The following is a 19509-nucleotide window of genomic DNA, read 5'->3' as shown; positions in this document are numbered from 1 at the left end:
CTACAGAAATCTGTCTAGTTCGAGTCGGAGAGGCTAGGTCAGCGTCGGCTGACGACAAACAACAACCCTGCTGCGATGAACACACAACTGACTAGCAAGCACACAATTCGGTGGCGAGTATACAACTGAGCGGCGAATACAGAACTGTCCTAGCGCTCGCGACTCCAGCGCTTAAGAACCCAGAAGCCAGCGGTGGCGCGCGCAGACTTGCGGCGATTTCCTGTCTCGCTGGCGCTGCTTATGCGGACGGCGTCCGGACTTTGATGCTGCCAACCTTTTGGCAGCGGGCTCGGGTGGCATTACTGGCTAGGACAGAACAGTTTCCATCCTAAAAATTCTAGCCGGCAATGCTGTCGAGCAAAAACTTTTTCAGTAACTAGGGCAAACGTAGCTCTATTTACATAAAAATTAAGAAGATTGTAAATTGTTAAATGATAGAGCTATTAACTAATGAGTCCGAGAAAGGGGCCATTTAGATAATGCTGCCTGTGTCTAGGGTGGTTAACAGCAGATGTTCCATTTGGCGGTCCGCTGCACCCCTATGTAAACAAGCCAGAGAGGCAGTAGAAAGACACAGTTGGCACTAAAATATATCAAGCTGTCCGAATCAATCGAACGCCTGTGTGAAAGTTGCGTCAGATGACGTCAGAGCTGGGTAGATTTGAATGTGTTTTGTGTAAAAAAGCCGGAAGTGAACTCATGAGGACTGTACACCGTCCTGGATCGCTTAGATTTCACGGAAGTAATTGTCAGTGTGCCGTCCGTAATGTTGAAAAAACCGAGTGGCAAGTGGCGAGATTGTTTTTCGTTTGTACGGCGAGCGTTAAACTTTTGGCGATTAGAAGTTATTGCGATAGACCATTTTATCTGGAGAGGTCACCTCTGAATTGTTAATAATACTGTTTCTGATAGGGATATTAGTTATAATACTGCGACATATTTTTTGTGCGTGTGAACTTTTGCAGATTATATACATTAATAAGTTAAATCTAAACTTTTATTTATAGTCATGATTCTTGATCCTGCATAGCAAATAGCTACTAGGAACATTTTCTTTCGTTGAGCACACAGAATGAAGTGGAATACAAGAGTGGAAATTATTTTCAGTATGTTCTCCATCGCTTTCTAGCTGCAGCAAAAATAGTCTAAGGCTCTTGTAGATGGCGAAGTTTGGTGGAAAGCTTACACAATCTTTTCATTACAACATAATGAAGTAATGATCATTTAGTTATGACGCACTTCCCCATAATCCATTACTCATGTCCGATCGCCACAAACAACTGCTGAAATGAAGCAAGAGTAAAATCCATAGGCGAAGGGAGGCTGCAACACCTCTCATCGATTGGAAACATCATGTCATACACTGAGGTGATGAAAGTCGTGGGATACCTCGCAGTATCGTGTCGGACCTTCTTTTGCTGGCGTAGTGCAACAAATCGACGTGGCGTGGACTCGACAAGTCCCCTACGGAAATAATGAGCCATGCTGACTCTGTATCCTTCCACAATTGCATATGTGTCGCCAGTGCATGGTTTTCGGCACAAACTGACCTCTCAATTATGTCCCGTGAATGTTCGATGGGAGACATGTCGGTCGATCCAGGTGACCAGATCATTCACTAGAACTACCCAGAATGTTCTTCAAACAAACGGCGAACAATTGTGACCCGGTGACATGGCGTATTGTCATTCATAAATATTCCATCGTTGTTTGGCTGCAAATGGCTTCCAAGTAGTCAAACATAATCTCTTCCAGTCAATGATCGGTTCGGTTGGACCAGAAGACCCATTCCATTCCACGCAAGCACAGCCCACACGATTATGGAGCCACCACCACCAGCTTGCACATTTCCTTGTTGACAACTTGGGTCCATAGCTTTGAGGGGTTTGCACCACACTCATACCCTACCATCAACTCTTACCAATTGAAATTGGGACTCATCTGATCACACCACGGTTTCCCAGTGGTGTAGGGTCAAACCAATATCGTGACGAGCCCAAGAGATACGCTGCATTCGATGTCGTGCTGTTAGCAAAGGCCCTCGCGCCGGTCGTCTGCTGCCATAGTCCATTATCGCAAATTTCGCCGCTCTGCCCTAAAGGATAGGTTCCTCTTGCGTGCAACATTAATTTTTGTGGTTATTTCATACCGTTTTCCTTGTCTGATAGCTCTGATAACTCTACGCAAACACCGCTGCTCTCGGTCGTTAATTGATGGCCGTCGGCCACTGGATTGTCCGAGGTGAGAGGTAATGTCTGAAATTTGGTATTCTCGGCACACTCTTGAGGTTGTGGATCTCGGAATATTGAATTCCCAAATGCGTCTAGCTCCAACTACCATTCCGCGGTTAAAGTCAGTTAATTCCTGTCGTACGTGTATAATCACGTCGGAAACCTTTTCACGTGAATCACCTGTGTACAAATAACAGCTCCACCAATGCTGCCCTTTTCTACCTTGTGTACGCGATACCGCCGCCATCTGTACAAGCGCGTATCGCTATCCCACGACTTCTGTCGCCTCAGTGTACATCGCCGACAGAGCGGCATGCCACCACTCGCCAGTCACCATGAGACATTGACTGTCTAGCACAGATTTCAAGCAGCACGGATTGATGGACCAGTATATGTACTCCCGATGTTAGTAAAGCCTTCGGGCTTATTTATCATGACGTTTACTTGCGTAAGTTAAATAAATATGGAATAGAGGCCAACGAAAAGGGTTGACCCGGTCATACCTTGAGAGGCGCCAACAGGTCACAATAGTAAAATGCAAAGACAGTGAAACACAGAATTTCTAGATATACAATAATGAGAAAAAAAAGTGTGGCGGTCCATAAGTGTCACTTCTGATGTCTGCCATTTTTACTATGTGTAAAATAGTTGTGCGAAAATCTAACTGACGGAACCAAGGTACTATTTGCATATGACATTAATTATCAAATTAGATCAAACAGTGAAGGAAATCTGCAAGAAATTTCAGCATCGGTAAAGCATAGTTTAGCTCAGAACCAACGGGCTCAGCACAAATTTTGAAAAAAATTATGACACTTAACTTCTGCACCACACAAAACCTCCATCCTGCAGATCCTGTTATCGTTGAGGAAGAAATTGCCTCATATGTGAGTGCATATAATTTAACACAATTTGCAGTGGGAGATGCAGCTTAACAATCCAGGTGGAAAGCTCAATAAACTTAGGTATGGTGTTAGAAATATCATTGAAAGTACAAGCTGCTCGTCACTGGTTAAAATGTACGGTGGCAGTGAACAGTCGCAACTGATGTGCGGAAATATTACTTTGGGGAATCCTACAACTAAAAAAAAAATCTCTTCATATTATAACCTGTCGTTGAGAACAAATGGTGCATCAACAACAACACGTTAACATTAGTGCTACGAAACTGATATAGGTACCATAAGCCATTTTTGCTACTGAGCGTGAAAGATATTATAAAACAAAAGAAATTATTCAGATAGTGAAGGGATATGAAAATGTAATAGTCATGGGTGGCTGGAATTTGGTAGTAGGAAAAGGGAGAGAAGGAAACGTAGTAGGTGAATATTTATTGGGGCTAAGAAATGAAAGAGGAAGCCGCCTGGTAGGATTTTACACAGAGTATAACTTAATCATAGCAAACACTTGGTTCAAGAATCATAAAAGAAGGTTGTATACATGAAAGAAGCCTGGAGATGCTGATAGGTTTCACATTATATAATGGTAAGACAGAGATTTAGAAACCAGCTTTTAAATTGTAAGACATTTCCAGCGGCAGATGTGGACTCTGACCACAATCTATTGGTTATGAAGTGTAGATTAAAACTGAAGAAACTGCAAAAAGGTGGGAATTTAAGGAAATCGGACCTGGATAAACTGACTAAACTAGAGGTTGTACAGAGTTTCAGGGAGAGGGCAAGGGAACAATTGACAGGAATGGGGGAAAGAAATACAGTAGAAGAAGAGTGGGTAGCTCTGAGGGATTAAGGACTGAAGGCAGCAGAGGATCAAGTAGGTAAAAAGACGAGGGCTAGTAGAAACCCTTGGGTAACAGAAGAAATATTGAATTTAATTGATGAAAAAAAAAATTAAACATGCAGTAAAGAAGCAGGCAACAAGGGATACAAATGTATCAAAAATGAGATCAACAGGAAGTGCAAAATGGCTAAGCAGGGATGGCTAGAGGACAAATGTAAGGATGTAGAGGCCTATCTCACTAGGGGTAAGATAGATACCGCCTACAGGAAAATTAAAGAGACCTTTGGAGATAAGAGAACGACTTGTATGAATATCAAGAGCTCAGATGGAAACCCAGTTCTAAGCAAAGAAGGGAAAGCAGAAAGGTGGAAGGAGTATATAGAGGGTCTATACAAGGGCGATATACTTGAGGACAATATTACGGACATGGAAGAGGATGTAGATGAAGGTGAAATGGGAGATATGATACTGCGTGAAGAGTTTGACAGAGCACTGAAAGACCTGAGTCGAAACAAGGCCCTGGGAGTAGACAACATTCCATTAGAACTACTGACGGCCTTGGTAGAGCCAGTCCTGACAAAACTCTACCATCTGGTGAGCAAGATGTATCAGACAGGCGAAATACCCTCAGACTTCAAGAAGATAATAAAAATTCCAATCCCAAAGAAAGCAGGTGCTGACAGATGTGAAAATTACCGAACAATCAATTTAATAAGTCACGGATGCAAAGTAGCAACACGAATTCTTTACAGACGAATGGAAAAACTAGTAGAAGCCGACCTCGGGGAAGATCAGTTTGGATTCCATAGAAAGATGGGAACACGTGAGGCAATACTGACCCTACGACTTATCTTAGAAGCTAGATTAAGGAAAGGCAAACCTACGTTTCTAGCATTTGTAGACCTAGAGAAAGCTTTTGACAATGTTGACTGGAATACTCTCTTTCAAATTCTAAAGGTGGCAGGGGTAAAATACAGGGGGCGAAAGGCTATTTACAATTTGTACAGAAACCAGATGGCGGTTATAAGAGTCGAGGGACATGAAAGGGAAGCAGTGGTTGGAAAGGGAGTGAGACAGGGTTGTAGCCTTTCCCTGATGTTATTTAATTTGTATATTGAACAAGCAGTAAAGGAAACGAAAGAAAAATTCGGAGTAGGTATTAAAATCCATGGAGAAGAAATAAAAACTTTGAGGTTCGCTGATGACATTGTAATTCTGTCAGAGACAGCAAGGGACTTGGAAGAGCAGTTGAACAGAATGGACAGTGTCTTGAAAGAAGGATATAGGATGAATATCAACAAAAGCAAAACGAGGATAATGGAATGTAGTCGAATGAAGTCGGGTGTTGCTGAGGGAATTAGATTAGGAAATGAGACACTTAAAGTAGTAAAGGAATTTTGCTATTTGGGGAGCAAAATAACTGATGATGGTCGAAGTAGAGAGGATATAAAATGCAGACTGGCAATGGCAAGGAAAGCGTTTCTGAAGAAGAGAAATTTGTTAACATTGAGTATAGATTTAAGTATCAGGAAGTCGTTTCTGAAAGTATTTGTATGGAGTGTAGCCTTGTATGGAAGTGAAACAAGGACGATAACTAGTTTGCACAAGAAGAGAATAGAAGCTTTCGAAATGTGGTGCTACAGAAGAATTCTGAAGATTAGATGGGTAGATCACATAACTAATGAGGAGGTATTGAATAGAATTGGGGAGAAGAGAAGTTTGTGGCAAAACGTGAATAGAAGAAGGGATCGGTTGGTAGGACATGTTCTGAGGCATCAAGGGATCACCAATTTAGTACTGGATGGTAGCGTGGAGGGTAAAAATCGTAGAGGGAAACCAAGGGATGAATACACTAAACAGATACAGAAGGATGTAGGTTGCAGTAGGTACTGGGAGATGAAGAAACTTGCACAGGATCGAGTATCATGGAGAGCTAAATCAAACCAGTCTCAGGACTGAAGACCACAACAACAACAAAACAAAAGTAATTTTTAAGTTGAGAGTGTAAGGGTATCATCTATCATTTACCAAAATAAACTGTCCAAATAGTAACAGGCTTTCCAGTCGTATTATTTCTCAGAACTACACACACTTGTCTTGTTTCGTATTTAGGCATAAGCTAAATATCATATCAAAATGAAATTAATTCATTGTCAAATGGGGTTATGTAGTTTGCTTAACAGTTGTGATTTACTAGAATTTCAAGCTGAGCTTCTTTATTCATTTAATTACGTTTTTACTTTCACTGTAATACATTTTTAAATTTATCTAACCAACAATGTCTCAAATTCTGACTGTAATCATTATCTGTCACAGGTAATCAACATACTGGAAATTTAGAAATTTGTGGTAAGTTCCTGTGGCACCAAACTGCTGAGATCGTCGGTCCCTAGGCTTACACACTACTTAATCTAACTTAAACTAACTCACACGAAGGACAACACACACATCCATGTCCGAGGGGGGACTCGAACCTCAGACGGGGTGAGCCGTGGGGACCGTGGTAATGCGCCTCAGCCCGCGCGGCTACCACGAGCGGCTGAACATACTGAATAAATCGTCACAACAACCTATTTTATTTCTTCACATATCCCTTCCCTGTAGCCATTTTTTTTCTTTTTTTTTTGCTCCAAAATATAGATTGCGAGGGGACGCTACCGCCATCAGAAAGCATCTAGAGTGGTTGGGTTGGGTTGTTTGTGGAGGAGACCAAAGAGCGAGGTCATCGGTCTCGTCGGATTAGTGAAGGATTGGGAAGGATGTCGGCCATGCCCTTTCAAAAGAACCTTCCCGCCATTTGCCTGAAGCGACTTAGTGAAATCACGGGATACCTACACTCCTGGAAATTGAAATAAGAACACCGTGAATTCATTGTCCCAGGAAGGGAAAACTTTATTGACACATTCATGGGGTCAGATACATCACATGATCACACTGACAGAACCACAGGCACATAGACACAGGCAACAGAGCATGCACAATGTCGGCACTAGTACAGTGTATATCCACCTTTCGCAGCAATGCAGGCTGCTATTCTCCCATGGAGACGATCGTAGAGATGCTGGATGTAGTCCTGTGGAACGGCTTGCCATGCCATTTCCACCTGGCGCCTCAGTTGGACCAGCGTTCGTGCTGGACGTGCAGACCGCGTGAGACGACGCTTCATCCAGTACCAAACATGCTCAATGGGGGACAGATCCGGAGATCTTGCTGGCCAGGGTAGTTGACTTACACCTTCTAGAGCACGTTGGGTGGCACGAGATACATGCGGACGTGCATTGTCCTGTTGGAACAGCAAGTTCCCTTGCCGGTCTAGGAATGGTAGAACGATGGCTTCGATGACGGTTTGGATGTACCGTGCACTATTCAGTGTCCCCTCGACGATCACCAGTGGTGTACGGCCAGTGTAGGAGATCGCTCCCCACACCATGATGCCGGGTGTTGGCCCTGTGTGCCTCGGTCGTATGCAGTCCTGATTGTGGCGCTCACCTGCACGGCGCCAAACACGCATACGACCATCATTGGCACCAAGGCAGAAGCGACTCTCATCGCTGAAGACGACACGTCTCCATTCGTCCCTCCATTCACGCCTGTCGCGACACCACTGGAGGCGGGCTGCACGATGTTGGGGCGTGAGCGGAAGACGGCCTGACGGTGTGCGGGACCGTAGCCCAGCTTCATGGAGACGGTTGCGAATGGTCCTCGCCGATACCCCAGGAGCAACAGTGTCCCTAATTTGCTGGGAAGTGGCGGTGCGGTCCCCTACGGCACTGCGTAGGATCCTACGGTCTTGGCGTGCATCCGTGCGTCGCTGCGGTCCGGTCCCAGGTCGATGGGCACGTGCACCTTCCGCCGACCACTGGCGACATCGATGTACTGTGGAACCTCACGCCCCACGTGTTGAGCAATTCGGCGGTACGTCCACCCGGCCTCCCGCATGCCCACTATACGCCCTCACTCAAAATCCGTCAACTGCACATACGGTTCACGTCCACGCTGTCGCGGCATGCTACCAGTGTTAAAGACTGCGATGGAGCTCCGTATGCTACGGCAAACTGGCTGACACTGACGGCGGCGGTGCACAAATGCTGCGCAGCTAGCGCCATTCGACGGCCAACACCGCGGTTCCTGGTGTGTCCGCAGTGCCGTGCGTGTGATCATTGTTTGTACAGCCCTCTCGCAGTGTCCGGAGCAAGTATGGTGGGTCTGACACACCGGTGTCAATGTGTTCTTTTTTCCATTTCCAGGAGTGTATATCAGGATTGCCGGACCCGGTATTGAAACGTCGTCCTCCCGAATGCGAACCCAGTGTGTTAACCATTGCGCTACCTCCCTCGGTGCCTATAGAGGACTGTGTGTGGTATGAAGGTTCGAAGTTGAAAGAGAAAGATAATAGTGACTGCATTGCGTAATTAATCTGCGTGGTGAAACTCCGTGGCAAATTAAAACTGTGCGCCGGACCCAGAATCGAAATCGGGACCTTGGCCTTTGGCTAGGGAAGGCAGGAGACAATCTACTGGCGGAAGTAAGGCTGTGAGGACGGTGCGTGAGTCGTGCTTGGGTAGCTCAGCTGGTAGAGCACTTGCCCGCGAAGGGCAAAGGTCCCGAGTTCGAGTCTCGATCCGGCACCCAGTTTTAATCTGTCAGGAAGATTCATATCAGCAGACACAGCGCTGCAGTGTGAAAATTTCAGTATGCGTGGTGTTGTTGGATAATACTTATAAATGGTCAGCATGTGTAAGGTACCTTAATTGTAAACCTACCAATACATTTAGCATCATAGCGAGTTATGGCGGATATAACCTTTGGAACTTGCAGAAACCTGTATGTATGCTATCAGATCAAAGGTATCCATGCCCCTATTAGTGAACACCCTACGCCTTTATGACGGCTTCAGCTCAGCTGGGATCACTTTCAGTGTGGCGTCTGAATGTCTGTGCAGGAATGGCAGCCCATTCTTCCTCAACAGCCGAAACCAGGGAAGGCTGAAATACAGCAAGTCATAAAGGCTTCCCTCCTTTCCTTTTTATGGAATTCTGTCAACAGTTCGTACGCATTGAATGTACGAATATCTTCAGGGTGACAATTATTGAACTATATGAAAAAAATGTAGATTAGTTGCAAACTATGGCGTGCACACACCTTATTCAACACGTAAGCTTCACTAAAGATATTCGGATTTAGGGTATGTCGTGTTCAATATCCCTGCCGTCATTGGCCATGATGCGCAGACAAATAGCAAAATTCTGCATGACCCGCTGAAGTGTAGGAACATCGTTGCTGTCGATGACCTCCTGAGTGACTTTTCAGCTCAGCAACGGTTTTGGGGTTATTGCTGTACGCGTTGTCTTTAATATCAACACACAAATAGAAATCGCATGTGCTCAGATCCGGAGAATATGGCGGCCAATCTAGGTCAATGCCAGTGGCCTCTTGGTACGCCAGAGCCAGAATGTGGTCCCCAAAGTGCTCCTTCAGAAGATCAAACACTCTCCTGCTTTGATAGGGTGGAGCTCCGTCTTGCACGAACCACGTCTTATCGAAATCAGGGTCACTTTGGATAATGAGGTTGAAATCAATTTCCATAACCTTCACGTACCGTTCGGTAGTCACCGTGCCAGCAAGGAATATCACTCCAATCATTCCGTGACTGGACATTCCACGCCAAACAGTCACCAGTTGAGGGCGAAGAGACTTTTCGACCACGAAATGCAGATTCTCTGTCTCCCAAATGAGCCGATTTTGCTTATGAAAGTGGGCTTCGTCGCTAAAACAAGTCATGCGAAACCGCATACTAGTTCCCACCTTACCCTGCAGCCAACCGTGCAGTTTGAATGTCCTAAACGCATACTGTTCAGAAGTTATGTGCAGGTACAGTGCCAGGGGCATTGCAGAAACGAGTCGCTGCTTTCGCATCTGTGGGGTGGCTAGCAGAAGACCCGTGTCGATAGGGAGACAGCCGGCACAGAGCATAGAAGTAAGAAGAGGTGCCTTTCCCACGGAGATGGACCGAGGAGCGTGTGTCTGGAACCCCCAGTTGCAGGGAACATAAAGCGCATAACTCAGCACCAGTCGCGCTGTTGATTTCTCTGTGTTTACTTGTTTAGTTGCTACCTCATCTCGTTTTTGAATTGGTAGTTTTCAAGTTGACTGTAACTTGTCCATTTTACAGTTGCCGACGGCAGAACGCAGAACTGAACTTTGTTTATGTACAGATAGGACCAAAGCCCTCCGACAGTAGTCGGCGCACACGACTGTCGCCAGCGGTTCGGCATTGTAAAGTCACGTTATAGTTGTAGTTCATTACTACTTCTGCATATTCTTAGCGTTTGCTGAAATGGATAAATTTTGCTCAAATGTTCGTTATCGGAGCATACGCTCAAATGGAAAAGTGTTGGCAAATAACGTAGCTCAGTTTTGTCGAGAAGAAGATACAAAGTTTACAATCAGAACTAAACTCAGTTTCATTACACTGATGAGCCAAAACATTATGACCACTGGCCACCGCGAGGCTGAATGCCACCTGGTGGTGTAGCGGGAACTTGAAGTAGTAAGCAAAGAGTGTAAGCAGAAGAGAGACGAATGGGCAGACATTATAGCAAAGATAAGGGCCGCAAATGGGGAAATCCATTGATATCAGCGGTTTTCACATAGGGCACATTGTCATCGCCCTGCGGCTGGAAGCGAGAATCTCTGAAACGGCGAATCTGGTCACCTGTTGGCGCACTGCTATCGTGACCACTTCAGGAAAAGTTATTGGACGACCACGTCTCATCACAAAACTTACAGGTCGGATGACCCCCAGGATAGGCAGTGACCTGTGGCAGATCTGACGGCAGAGTGTAATGCTGGCGGAGGCACAAGTGTTTCAGAGTACACCGTTCAGAGGCCATTGTTGAACATGGAGCTCTACATCACACGACCCCCACGTATTCCTGTGTTGCCCCAACTACATCGTCAGTTATGACTGCAGTGGGCACAGCATCACGAGTTTTCACCGTAGATCAATAGAAACGTGTCGCCTATCGAATGAAGCGCATTTTTGTTACACCGAGTCGATGCTTGAGTCCGTACGCGCTGTAATCTAGGCGAATGGCTACACGAAACATGCACCGCGCCACACATGCAGGGCGGTGAGGGCAGAATTATGATGCTATGGGTTACATTGAGTTGGGCTTCTATGTGACATGAGGAGGTAATCGGAGGCTACGTGACAGCAGTGAACTACTTGAACATTACCGCGGACCACCTGAATTGCTTCATGCCTGAAGTCCCCCCCCCCCCCCCCCCTTCCAAAGGCGAGGATAACTGCCTGTATTGCAAGGTCAGAATCGTGTTACAATGGTTTGACGGGCATTACAGTGAACTCGCATTCATGTGTTGGCCAGCAAATGTGTCTGATCTACACCCACTGGAACACGTATCGGGCGCCAGCTGCGTGCCCCGCAATTTGCGGGAACTGCTTGAACTGTGCGTAGACATCTGGTCCTTTCAAGGACTTGTGGAATCCATGCCAAACAGAATCTCTGTTGTACTGTGTTTGAAAAGTGAAACAACGCGCTGATAAACAGGTGGTCATAATGTTTTAGCTCATCTGTTTATATCAGATTGCTTCCAGTATGAACTACCAAGTGCGAACTACGAACCTTAACTTGTGATTAGATCTTCATGAGGGTAAATAATAGATATCACTTATCTTTCTGCTTGAAACTGCTATATAAAATATGCGCCCGACACCTATAAAATCACAGAGGACATCCGCAGGCGAAGCATCACGTACTGGGTATACGCGTTATGTCCGAGGAATTGTGATAAACGTTTTGCATTTCTTTTATGTTTTCGTCTTCTTTAAAGGCAAAGAGAAAGAGAAAAGATGAAGCGGTAACCCATCATAGAGCCTATGCCTACCGTCAGGTATTTTTGATTTTCAGTTGTTAAAAAACGGAGGAGATTTTCTTGTACCAGTATGAGGAACGGAGCTTTCGCGTTCAGCTAGTGAACGAGTGAGAAGCATGCCATTTTTAGCGAGTAATTGTAGACCGCCATTTTGGGGTCGCTATGAATAAGTGAGGAGTATGTATTTCATATGTGCACCGTTTGGAAAAATACAGTATTGTTTTATTAACAGAAAGGTCGTGTGAGTTGTTATTTCAAATAGTACGATAATTACAAGAACTGAAGCCGACCTGTGTACTTTGGAAAATTACGAAGATCCGATAAGCTCAATGGGAATACGGTCAAGACTTCAAAGGTGAACACGGCGACCAAACGTTGCATTATAAAGAATGGTAAGCACAAATCTACAGCGGAGAAAGAAACTACTTCGCCCTGCAAAATAATACGAACTTATTTCCAGGCATAGCTCAGCTTATTGTGCTTGTCATTCATGCCTAAAAATTATCTCATTTTCAGTACATTTTAAAAAGCCACGCATTTCAAAATTTTATTATCATCTAAACCATTATTTTATTATATTATAAAGTGGCGACAAGTGACAGGCACGATACGTAGTGGGCAAAACTGTGAGTACTAGTATTGTTAAGAAAATGAATATACATGTATGTTAACAATTTCTTTGTGTTCCATGTATGCTGATGATGTGACGGAGACGGTGATGTGATACTGAAGAAATACTATCAAAAGGAAATAATAAGTAAATTAGAAGGAAGAAGTCGACAATACCAAGAGCGCAGAACAAAGCACAATAGAGGAAGTACCATTTACAAGACAACAATCAGGTAGGACCGCGCAATGCATATGGAGAATGCGTTCCAGTAGACCTATTAGAAAATACAACCACCTACTTCCTAAAATCCAGAACCTAAAGCTTCAAAGATTAACGCTATTGTAGTCTAGTAGGGACAATGACATTTCTTTATTAGTACGGAATATATATTGATTGAACAACAGTTGAGACTACAATTACATACAACTGTATATGCATTTTTCACGTGACAAGTAGCGCGGAAGTAAAATCTTAAAAGAGAAAATTTTGATTTTGATAACTGCAGTGGCATAAAGATTTCTATAATGGAGGGTCAAAACAATAAGGAAATGTCATTCGAAAATCAGAATGCCAATGTAGTGGATGTTCATTTGCAAAATGCAACAATGTGTGGTTTGGAACCGTTTAGCGGTGATTATTTGTATGCTGGGCGCGACATGCCATTGTTGCATTCGACGCCCGTGAATACAGAACATTTAATTACAAGCAATACGCTAATTACAGTATACGTAACTAATGGCACCTCGAGGCAAGAGAATATTTTAAATGAGAGTAGTACGCGTAGTACGGACGCAGATGCCGACAGGAGTAGACCGGAAGTGAATAGGGAAGATATGCAAGCCTTATTTCGAGCCTTAACAGAAACCTTACAAATAAGCATGAATGCAATGAAAGCAGACATAAATTAAAAAATGTCAGGTTTAGAGACTAAAATGTCAAGTTTAGAAACGATACAAGCAGACATGACTAATATGAAAACAGATATGACTAATATGAAAGCAGACATGGCCACAGTAAAGTCCGAGATCGGGAAGGTTAATACAAACATGACACACATTTCAGACGAGGTAAAAAATTTGCGCACAAAACTCAATAGTCTTGACACGAAATTCACACAGCAGATTTCGCAAATCTCCACGGAGGTGGATAGGAAAATTAATGAACAAGTACAAATTTCGGTTCACGATATGGGTGAGAAATTAAAAGGCATAATCGGATAAAAATTTGAAACCCTAACACACACATATCGACAAGAGCTATCCGGAATTAGAGAAACGCAAGAGAATTTACAGGCAATGCAAAAGAAGACGCAGGTCAACTTAGACAATGTACAATCAGAAGTAGCGAAATTACATTCTTTCTGTGACGACTTGCCAGAAAATGTAGAAAAAATCACATTGGAGATAGGATTACTCAAGATAGAACACAAGAGAATCAACTCAGACATTGTGTAGCTTTATGAATCGGTAAAGAGCAATGCAAAGGACGAAAATACAACGTTCGCAGAAAAATGCGTACGTGAACAGCGTACGTATGTGGAAGCGGTAAAGGAAGTAATGGGGGACAAGGAAGAAGAAATCTTAAAACGCGAAGGACATGATATCAGACAGTTAGAACAAAGGTTAAGAGACGAAATAGTTAGCAAACAAAGTAGGGTCATTATCTCTGGTTAGCAACGTCAACAACCATCAGTTTTCGTGTGGTTCTCGAGAAATATTGAGAAATATACATAATTTAGTGTCTGTTCACCTACAAATTAGTGTTGCCGTGTGTTTTTGCGGTGTCAACGCATCCCTGAGCAGCGCCAAGTCGTGCTTCAGTGGGCGAGCTGCGCGGACGGGCCTTGTTTACGTGCTCGCTGCGGCCGGCCGCGTGCTGACAAGCACAAAACCTGACATTGCTATCGGTGACGGCAAGCCCCGCCGTGTATGGTGGGGTGTATGGGGAAGGGGATGATGACTTCGACGGCCCTATGGTACAACATCAGCAACAACCACCTGCCCAGCTGCTACATCCAGATGCAGCATCCTTACCAGCTCCTCCAGGTACTACATTGGACAACACGACGGCTGTGATCATCACTCGTTAGCAGCTGTTCGGGGAGAATCTGGGATACAGCCGGCAGAAGAGCATATGGATTTATCGGAACAGGATTCCTCCAGCTTCTCCGCCACGAGAAACAAGCGACAAAGAGAGGTCAGTCTGGATTTAAGAAATTCCAAACCCTTCATAGCAGACAGTAATCAACTCTTACCTGTAACTGGCGTTTCAAATGTAGCTGACCCCCCTGTAGCAACTGCTTCTGGGCTCACTCCTAACCAACATGCTGCAACTAACACCCCTCCTGTGAGACCTGCACCTACTCCGAGGTCTCTCAACTTTTACAAACGTACAGATAGGGGACCATTCGCAGTTTACATGGAATGTTTGGACAAAAACTTAGGCCGCTTGCACCCTATGGCACTAGGGAAATTATTGCATATTTCTTTGCCAGAAGTGAAGAATTCTATACTTAACATCTCTTCAGCAGCAAAAACAAAAGTTAAGGTGGAACTGAAAACCCCAGATAAGGCTAATTTCCTAGTTACCAGTGAGGTATTAAAGTCAAAAAATATAGAAGCTTACATTCCTTCCTTTGTTGTCCATAAGCTGGGAGTAATCAGGAAAGTAGACACCAACCTTGATGAAGCGGAGATTTTGGAAGTCGTACAATCTCCCTTCCCTGTTTTAGGCGTTCGGAGGTTTACGAAGAGATATGGTAAAGGCCAAATCGTTCAATTGCAGACCTGTTTGTTAACCTTCGACTCTCAAACCTTACTGGAAGCCGTGTCTATTCACGGAACAAGATGTCCCGTCGACCTTTATGTACCAATTGTCAGGCAGTGGTTTAATTGTCTTCGTTACGGGCACATCAGCAAACAATGTCGATCTCAGATGAGATGCATTAAATGTAGTGGTCCACTAATGTTGAATCCTGTGTCTCACCTATCACTATTTCCGCTCATTGCGGGGGACAACACGCATCCACGGACCGTTCCTGCCCGGAATACCATATACGGCGACGAGCTCAAGAATTAGCTACGTTCAACAACATTGACTTCAGGGATGCGCTGTCTATTGCTCGTATGCCAACCTATGCATCCGTCACCGGGGTTCAACAACATCACTTGCCGGCTCCGATCATTCCTGCTCCAACAAATTTGAGCTCTCCGGACTTTCAAAACCCACAACTCTTCCCTGCCCGCCGCAAGCATACAGAGTCAACAACGCGGAAGTGGGGACGCAACTCGATGTGCAACTGTCGCTTACCGGCCTCCCCGGCGGCAGGCGCAAGTAAACAACCAAAGTAACGTTCGTGAGTGGTCTCAGTAAAGCAGCCTGTTATATCCCATGCAACATTCATTCACTCCTATCAGCCAAAATCCATACCAGCCTGCTGCTCACAGATTAGCAACCCCACAAGCGCCGAATCAACGACAGCCTCAAGGTCATGCTGAACTTATAGATAAGATAATAAATGTGATTGATATTGTCATGCAAAACATGAGACAAAATAGTGCTATGAACAATTCCGATATCCGTCACTTCGTTACGGGCATATTTCAATCTCTCTCTCCCTTTAAAAGTATTGCAGTGGAATGCGAGATCGGCTAATTCTAATAGAGAAAGCTTGCAACGAGAACTGTTCGTAAGTCAGCCTGATAGCGTTCTGTTATGTGAAACTTGGTTCAAATTCGAACGAACTGTTCGCTTTCAAAATTATTCTATAGTAAGGGAAGACCGTCTCGATGGGTGGGGCGGCGTAGCTATACTGGTAAAAACTTCGCTGCCGCATCGACCACACCCGTTACACGTACCTGTCACCAACCTTGAATTAGTTGCTGTGGAGATACGAACTGCCCACAAAACCTTTATAGTTGTGTCGTTGTAGAACACTCCCCACCACAGTATCGTGGAAGATGACTGGAGACAATTAATAAGTCAGCTTCGTCCTCCCTTTATCGTAGCTTGAGACGTGAATGCCCACCATGTAGCGTGGGGAGGAGACGTGACAGACAGGAACGGCAGGACCTTGATAAGCGTTATCGAAGATAATAATCTAGTGATACTCAACGATGGCTCTCCTACTATGATAACTTCACCTCTCCGTAGACACTCCGCAGTTAATGTAACTCTTTGCATCCCCTGCTTTACTGAAATATCTAATTGGTGCGTTAAAAAGGATTCAGTGGGATCCGATCATCTCCCAATAGAGTTTCACATTAACATCAACGTCGATACTACGCACATCTGTTACTCTATACTACGTGGAAAATCAAGGAAGCCAATTGGGCCTCTTATAAGGAAACTGTTCGGCGGGCAATCGTAAATACGAGACGTGACTTACGGGACGAAGATGCCTACCCATTTTACTCAATGCTATGAACGTCGCAGCTGGCATCAGCATCCCTAAGAAAAAAAGAGTTTACAGTAATGAAGCACCGTTTTCCTCCTTGGTGGAATTCTGAATGCTCTCGGGAAGTTGCGAAGCGACGGCTCGCCTTGAAAACCTAGCGTCAGAATCCTTCATTGGACGACTTCTTGGCCGTGCAAAATGTGAATGCGCGAGTTAACAAATTCCTGAAGAAAACCAAGAAGGACAGTTGGAAACAATTTTGCCTGTCCCTAAATAATGAAACCAGTATTGCAAGCATCTGGCATAAAATAAAAGCTTTTAGAACAAGAAGACTGCCTTCCTCCCCTCCTGCTACCATGGCCTGGTTAGAGGAATTCATAGATACAATCGCTCCTCCCACGGTGCCATTTTTAAACCATCCGTTCCCTGCTGAAGAAGACCGCTATCATGTTCTCCTTCGTCCTTTCTCTAGAGAAGCACTCAACGATGCTATTAAAGTATCGAGCGACAGTTGCCCTGGCATTGATCATATACACCACTCTATGCTTGCACACCTGCCTATAGAAGCGAAAGACTTTCTCTTGAACATTTTTAATCAGTACTGGATGAAGACAGACCTCATATCAACATGTAAGACGCAAGTAATAATTTCAATTCTCAAAAGTGGTAAAGATCCAAATGTCGGTACTAATTATAGACCTATTGCCTTGTCGTCGTGTGTTGCAAAAACACTGGAACGAATGGTAAAAAGGAGACTAGAATGGTGGCTTGAAAAAAGTAATTTGTCGCCTCGGAGTCAATACGGCTTCAGAAAAGGCGAAGGGACCATGGATAACCTGTTATTGCTTAATGTGGATATCACGTCAGCCTTTCAAACGAAAGAGACAGTAGTGGCAACTTTTCTTGACGTTAAGGGTGCATATGATCACGTACAAACACCGATACTCTTGGACAAGCTGGCAGGATTCGGAATTCCTTCACGGACGATCTACGGTATCAGTACCCTGATTACTCAAAGAACGATCTACGTCCGTTTCAAAGGTACCATGATCGGACCTTTTTATGTCTCCCAGGGCTTGCCGCAAGGTGCAGTTTTAAGTCCTCTCCTGTATACTCTATATACGCACGACCTAGAACGCATAATTACTCCCCCCACAAAAATCCTACAGTATGCTGATGATACATGTGTTTATTCTACTGCTGCTTCATATCTTCAGGCCAAAACCATCGCATACATCGATGAGTGGCTCTCTATCAATGGGCTGGAGATCTCGGCTGAGAAATCAGCAGTCGTTCCCTTCTCCAAGTCGACGACAGCTCGCACTGAAGATCACATTACCTGTGGCAAGTACACCTTCCAAATGCCGGCCGACGTGGCCGTGCGGTTCAAGGCGCTGCAGTCTGGAACCGCAAGACCGCTACGGTCGCAGGTTCGAATCCTGCCTCGGGCATGGATGTTTGTGATGTCCTTAGGTTAGTTAGGTTTAACTAGTTCTAAGTTCTATGGGACTAATGACCTCAGCAGTTGAGTCCCATAGTGCTCAGAGCCATTTGAACCATTTTTGAACACCTTCCAAATAAAATCTCACGTTCGATTTCTGGGGATGATTTTTGACTCTCGGTTAAGCTGGGCGCCCGACATCTGATCCACCGTTACCAAGTGTGAAGAAGGTTTAAATGTAATCAGATCACTCACTCGTGTCTGGTGGGGAGCGCACCATAGTGTTTTACTCACCATGTACCGAGGGATAATTCGATCTCGATTAGACTATGGCTGTCAATTCTGCCCCACTGCGTCAAAGATTCATCTCTCCAAATTAGATACTCTTCAATATAGAGCCATTCGTACCTGTCTTGGAGCCATGCGATCGACGCCCACCAACGCCCTTTTAATAGAAGCAGGGGAGATGCCCTTGAGCATTAGGCGCCAAATGTTATCGGACAAATTCTACATTCAAGGCATGGCCATTATGGACAGTTCCGTCTGCAAAGTAGAGACTGCATTTATCGACTGTGGATTGCATCCCACGGAAGGAATAAAGTGCCAGCCGTTTGTGCCAGTTTTGACACTAAGTCACCTGTCATACATTCTATACGGCGTTCAGCGCATCTAACTGTTTTTGAATATAATCTTCAAACGCTCTGCTCCCAGATCCCAGTCCATTATTTAAGTACGACCTGGCTGGACAGTACTAATGTCAACGTTGGCTTCAATCGTCTCGTTCAAGCACAATGGCCGGGTTTTGGCTCCAAAATTCCGCAAGAAGAGTGTACAGGATGCGCTTTTTTCTGCCCTCAGATCCAAATCCACAAAACCTTCAAACTGCCTACGAGCACTTCTATTTTTACGGCGGAGACAGTGGCAGTTTTGGAAGCACTTAAGTTTGTTTCTAGCACTTCCTTCCCCAAGATATTGATAGCATCTGACTCGCAAAGCGGTCTTAAAAACATTCAGTACAGTCGATGGAACAAAACAACCAACAGTTATATCTTGGATGTGATATCTGAATATATTTGCAGCACACGCACAGGCCGGACGATCCATTTGTTGTGGGTACCTTCCCACTCTGGAATCATCTATAATGATGAAGTTGATGCATTAGCCAAACAAGCGGCAACCTTAGGCACCGTCCTGG

The sequence above is a fragment of the Schistocerca americana genome, chromosome 2 (genome assembly GCF_021461395.2).
Source record: "Schistocerca americana isolate TAMUIC-IGC-003095 chromosome 2, iqSchAmer2.1, whole genome shotgun sequence".
Taxonomy (NCBI): Eukaryota; Metazoa; Arthropoda; class Insecta; order Orthoptera; family Acrididae; genus Schistocerca; species Schistocerca americana.
This window is presented reverse-complemented; position numbering follows the sequence as displayed.